Raw genomic sequence first — 6,537 nt, 5'->3', positions numbered from 1 at the left:
GGCCATCAACTGGTGGCGAAGTTTACACGCAGGAACGTGAGCCACTTGCACGTTATATGTGCGAAGAACAGGCGCCAAAGACTCATTCACACCAGGCACATAAGAGATGGCATTTCTGGCACAGCAAGAAGGACGAATGGGTTCAGATGGGCTCGATGACGGCCAGGTCACGGCGGCCATGAAGTGATTGGGATAGCCGCACTCGTTGAGCTCGCGGCGCACATGGCGAATGTCAGAGGCCTTATTTTCAGGTCTGGAGCAGATGCTTTCTGCACGTCGCATGAGGGAAGTAACTATAGAGCGCTTGTGGCAAGCTGGATTAACGGAATTAAAATGAAGGTACCGGTCGTTATGTGTGTCCTCTCTGTGCACCACGAATGAAAGCCGGTTCACCACGTTGCTCAACCAAAGCATCCAGAAACATAAAACGGCCAGAAACCTCCTCCTCAACGGTGAACTGAATGGAATCATCCATGCTGTTCAAATGATCTATGAAATCAGTCAAAGCTTCTCTTCTCAATAATTCAAAAAGAATCGTCAATGTACCGAGGAAAGACCTATGGGCGCGGCTCAAACGATGTCGATGCGCGGTTTTCCCCGCACGCGAGATGCCTGGAACGATTATAACAACGCACTTAAGCTTCGTGCTTTGAACTTTCCATCCAGTGAATAAGGCTTGGAAGCCAAAACGTCTTGTTTTTTGACAATTACCTTCGTGGTCGGCGCACTTTATCCCTTCAGTCCTAATATGTACAGTCATGTAAGAGACCTTTCTTAACAGCTGGGGTGTGCATCGCGTGTTTTTTTTTTTCATAAGAAAAAAAAAGAATTGCGTTCGAGGAGGTGGTGGAGTACTAAACCAGGACTTCTGACATGTGAGGCGAGCGATCCATAACTAAGCTACCCCTCATTTTCTTTATCATTGGATAATACTGTTCAAAGCAGATAAAACACTCCAACTTGTCTTCTCTTGGCGAGATAAAATACAATTTTTTAGGCACACCAACTCATCAACCACACTAATCTAGTGAAGAGGTTCATGTAATATCTGGTACACGACTCTCATATAAACCAAACTCTGAATGAAGTTTTCAATCGCACTGGGGTGGCGCAGTTGTTACGGCGCTCGACTACTGTTCCCAAGGATGCGGGATCAGATCCCGGCCTCGGCGGCAGCTTTTCGGTGGAGGCGAAAAGCAAGGCGGCCGTTTGCTGTACGATGTCAGTTCACGTAAGAGAACCCTATGTGGATGAAATTTCTGCAGTCCCTCCCTATGGCGTGTCAGCTTTGGGACGTTAAATCCCACAAACCATACCAAACACAAATAATTTTTTATGCACGGTAAGAACGTCTCTGCCTGCGTGCCGGGCTGCCATTCGGTTCGCCGCAAACTCTGAAGATCCAGTAACATAAACATGTCGTATGGAATTTCGTCACTTTTATGCTCATTTTTGTGCTCAGATGATCAAATGACAAACAGCCATTACTATGCATCACACGCGGAAAACGCTTCCAGGCAAGTTTTAACCGATGGTGTGCGTCACCCAGTCACAGTAACCTGTGACACGGTGACGCACACCATCAGTTGACTGTTGGAATACATCAAAAGTGAAATATTTCATCTACCAAAATAGTATACGCAGTTAGCATAAGTGTTGATTTGCTCCACTCTCTCTTTATTTGGCGTCATTTTTATTAAGATGTTTTATTTATTTAGATTACAAATCTGCCAAAACCGTTGCTGGTCACTAGAGATATGTGAGGTGAGCCAAACGAAACTGCAAGCATATATAGCGATATTTGATATTGACGAAACTTTTCTAAGAGAGCAAGGCAAACAGTTAATATCAAAAATACATTCACAGTTATGTTTCAGGATTCGACGCTGCTCCCTTGAGCAGCCGATGGTCAACGGCTATCCTGCAGGGCAACAATATGCTTGAGAGGGCAAATGTGTGCGTTCACATCGATCAGTGTTTATAGGAACTGTAATTGGTATATAAAGCGCCTCGTGTAATTTATATCACAAGGGAGCACCTTTTTGGAGGATTCATTGCCGATTTGGTGCTGCAGTTTAGGACACGCGCGAAGTCGGCGCTCTGCTGCAAAGGCACGTTACAAAATGTCTCGCCCTCGTCACTGCCGCAGAGAAGCCAGCAGTGAAAGGCGAATAAGACCACGTCCATTCTAAGCGGCAGCAGGTCCTTGACAGCGGTGTTTGCAGAAGCCTTAGTGTAAGCTCTCCAAGCAATTTTCAGCGACACGACGGAGGCTTGTAACTCAGTGTGAACAGCTCCACCGGTCGAACGGCTGGGTAGCAGGCAGCGGTCATTCTCAACGTAGACTGACGCTTTGTCGTCTGTAGTCTTCACCCGGCTGAAGAATAGAACAGACGCCAGCCTGGTGCCAAGACCTCCATAAAGCACAGCTGGATGTACGTCAGCAGTTAACCACGGAAAATTGAGGTGTTGAGGCGTCAGCTGGAAACCAGTGTAAATAGCAGTGTTCTGTGTGCTGTAGTGGAATGAACTGCTGCTGCTGCTGCTGCACGTACAAGGCGCATTACTGACCCCGTCCGGCAACGACTGCTCCAGATGAGAATAGAGGGAGATCTTGTTCAGCACGGGATCGTTTGTCATATCTGGAGACATGCGGTACACATGCGTAATGGTTTCTGGCTCTGAATAGCTGAAAAATTTGAATGCAGAATCCGTGCTCGTATTCCAGGCAGGTAGTGGCTCTCTAAACTGGAGAGAGCCGTCATGGTGCTCCTCCAGGAAAGTTGCCTCGATCGCTTCCGCAAGCCTCCGTACTTCAAGCAAAGCTTTCTCGTCTCTTAGGAGACCATAGACGACGTCTCTGAAACCTGCATACGTCGTGCTCAAGCAGTACATGCGTTGGTACTCCTCAGCAGACGTTGCATCTGCTGCATGGAAGCTTTCCAACAGCTGTCGGCTCGTGAAGGGCAGCAGCGCCTGCACGCAGAGGAAACCAAAGAAGTCTGAACTTCTGGCTTCGCCGAATTGGAGGTGCAGACCAAATAAGGCGCTAAATCGGCGTACATCTTCGACATATAAACCGTTCTTCAAGTGGTCCAGAGAAGCGTTGAAATAACTGAAAAGCATATTGTCCCAACTCGTTTTGGTTATAGACGGTGTAAGCGAGAGAAGGAACGACGCGTTTATGAAAGTCGTGCCGCTTTCACCCGCTGCCTTCTCGAAACGAGAAATCCATTTCTGCATGAAATAGTAGTCATCGAACAGCTCTGAAACCCTAGTATGATTGATGGTTCCGGCTAAGGCTTCATAGGTTGCTTCAAAGTGCTGTCTAGAATAGGAGGAAGAAATGAGATGCTCTAGCTGCACCTGGACGCTTTCGAAGTGTCCATCTAATCTAAAAGCAAGCGTGGGAAGTCCGTGGCGATTCTTTTCTTGAGCCAAGCCGACTGACGCATCATCTTCAGTAGCATGAGGAGCGTACTGGTTGTGTTTTGTCAATCCACGGGTTTCTCTTCTTTTGACGCTGTTCTGTCTGGTGTACAAAGATGCATTCACGCCTTCAGCAACTCTTCCAATTTTACCACTGTGTTGGCTATGTCCATGAAGCGTACCATAGCAGATATCCAGAAATACGGGCGTGAAGACCTTGCGGGCCATATAGAAAAGGCCGCTTAGGAGATCTGCACGCACATGAGCACTTGCTTCGGGCCAAGTTATGCCGCCTTGCGCAAGAACCCGCCGGACACTTTCTATATTAGAAGCGTCAAGAGAGCCGAGACAGGCTCCAATATATGCGGCTGCCTTTTCAAGCGGGCTCTGCTTTTCAGCTGGGACACGCACCGACTGCAGAGCGTCATATATGCTCTCCAAGAACGTTCGCCAGACGTCGTCGTACACAGGTCGCTGAGATTTTCTTGTCCATGCTCCGCAAATGTAGCTGCGTAAAAGAACCCATAAACGGCGTTAACCTTATTTTTCACAAATATTTCTTTAGTGCAAGCGCGTTAGCGTAACTCTGGGAACGCGTTAATAAAAAGAAGTATCTGTTTCTCTCTTTCGCGATTGAATAATAAAAATACTGCCTAAGAGAGGCTTAAGCTAAAATAGCCACGCAAGGTGAGGCGATAAACAAACACGCGAACTTCACATGGACGACCCGTAGGAAAACATATTCCCTCCTGAGAAGCTTTTGCGAAACGTACCGACGACTGAAAACGTTTAAAGAAATTTACCTCTATGGATACTATATCCTATCCAGCAGGTTACAGAAAAACGCTCGGTATAAACCCGACCCGTATACCTATAGCATTCATTAATTACAAAGAAAAGGATTTGAATCAGTTGAAAATTCCGCAGTCATGGAATCATTGCGAAATCAAGGTGTAAAAGAGTTATATGTGAAAGTGCGGGAATATATCTATAGTGGCTGGACAGCAACCAAACCTCTGGATAAAGAAAGTAATAAAATCATCATAAAGAAATGAATTAGACAAGCAGGACCCAATCCGTATACATAGCATTCAATAATTACAAAGAAAAGGATTTAACTCAGTTGAAAACTCCGCAGTCATGAAATCATTTCAAAATTAAGGTGTAAAAGAGTTATATGTGAAAGTACGGGAATAGATCTATAGTGGCTGCGCAGCAACCAAACCTGTGGATAAAGAAAGTAATAAAATCATCATAAAGAAATGCATTAGACAAGCAGACACGGTCTCTCCAGTACTATGCACAGCTTGCTTAGAGGAAGAATTGAGGGACTTAGAATGGGTGCATTTAGGGACAAGGGTTGGTGGAGAATAACTTAGTAATCTCCGATTCCTTGATGATATTGCTCTGCTAAGTAACTCAGCGGATGCATTGAAAAAATAATTGACGCCCTAGACAGGTATAGCAGAAAGGTAAGCCTAAAATTATAATGCAGAAGACTAAGGTACTGTTCAAAAGCCTGGGAAAGGAACCGCTGTTAAGACTAAGTATCGAAACACTGTAAGTGGTAGGCGAATATGTCTACTTAGGACGTGTAGGAAGCGCATACGGGGACTACAAGACGGAAATAACCAGGAGAATAAGATTAGGATGGAGCGCATTTAGCAAGTACTCCAAAGTTATGACTAGCAGCTTAACGGTATTGTTCAAGAGGAAAGTATATAACAGTTGCGTCTTACCTGTATTCACCTATGGCGTTAAAACGTGGAGGCTAACGAGAAAGGCACTACTTAAGCTGTGGACAACGCAGAGAGCTATGAAAATCAAAATTGGAGCTGCAACATTAAGAGATAGGAAGCGTGCTGAGTGTGTCAGAGATATAGCTCGGGTTTTTTACATTCTAGTGAACATCAACAAGAAGAAATTGGCATGAGCAAGACATGTAATGCGAAGAGAAGATAATCGATGGTTTGGAAGGTTAACAAATTAGATTGCAAGGGAAGGAAAGCGTAGCAGGGCGAGATACAAAGTTAGTCCGCGTTCAGACTACAGTCGCATCTGTCGTAATGGTCGTATTTATCGCAATGCGCGTAGCTGCTAGAACTCCCGTTTACGTAGCTTGCGACCCCTCATGTTCACACTGATCTGTTCGGTAAGATGGGTTCTTTACGACTGGCCAAATAGCGCTCTCGGTTAACCGCGTCTCGCATCTCCAAAACGGTTCCGGTTAGCAAACGGCTGTTAGCGGGGGTCGAGGCTCTGCAAAGTCAAAATGAGCTTATCATCGTTTACGCACTCAACCGACGCAGGCGGAGGCGTAATAGAAGAATGTGTGTGCGTCAGATCTACCTGGATAGAGTCGTGGACGGCGATTTTCACAATCTTTCTGCGAAGCTGAGCGCTGGCGATACCGCCCTGTTTTACAACTTCGTCCGGATGTCCCCACAGCAGTTAGACTTTCTCAAAAGCCTCATTGGATCGCTGAATGAAGTCCAGGAGACTCCGCCGCGAAAATCCCTATCATCTGCAAGCGTTTGGCTATAACACTGAGCTAAGCATATGTCACTTTCTCTGCTTCGGGCGGTAAACGCGAGTGTAGGCGAGTGTTTAACTTCGTACTTGTGCAGATGGCTGTTGGGGAAATTAGTTTGCTTTTTGCCGACAGGAAGCTGCTGTACGTACCGTGTATAGTGGTAATTTTATAGTCACAGCTATGCGCGTATTTTAAAGGCAGCGTCGCCCGCTCCGAAGCCCGCATCGAGTACATATTTGGAGTATTCGGGGCCGCAATATGCTTAATATAGCACATTCACGCGGCGTTTTTGCTTTCTAAAGGTGTTATGTACAACATTCTGATTTCGCAAAGAGGGCAAGTGCGCAATAATAAAAAAATGCTTTTGCAGAGATGGACAATGATTTTTTTCAGAAGTGAACCTTATTATTCACCATGCATGCCTCCTGATTACAACGTAGTCCATGAATAATAATAGGCGCCCTTCACAATTTGGAGAACAGCTGTGAACTGCTGTTTACGTACAGTGTTTTGAACAAAATGCAGTAAGCACATATACGTTCTCTTTTTATATTAAAGGTTCTTGGCAAGTGGAA

This window comes from Amblyomma maculatum, chromosome 3, assembly GCF_055883805.1.
Source record: "Amblyomma maculatum isolate TAMU_Amacu chromosome 3, ASM5588380v1, whole genome shotgun sequence".
In the NCBI taxonomy this organism is placed as follows: Eukaryota; Metazoa; Arthropoda; class Arachnida; order Ixodida; family Ixodidae; genus Amblyomma; species Amblyomma maculatum.
Note: the sequence above shows the minus strand (reverse complement) of the source record.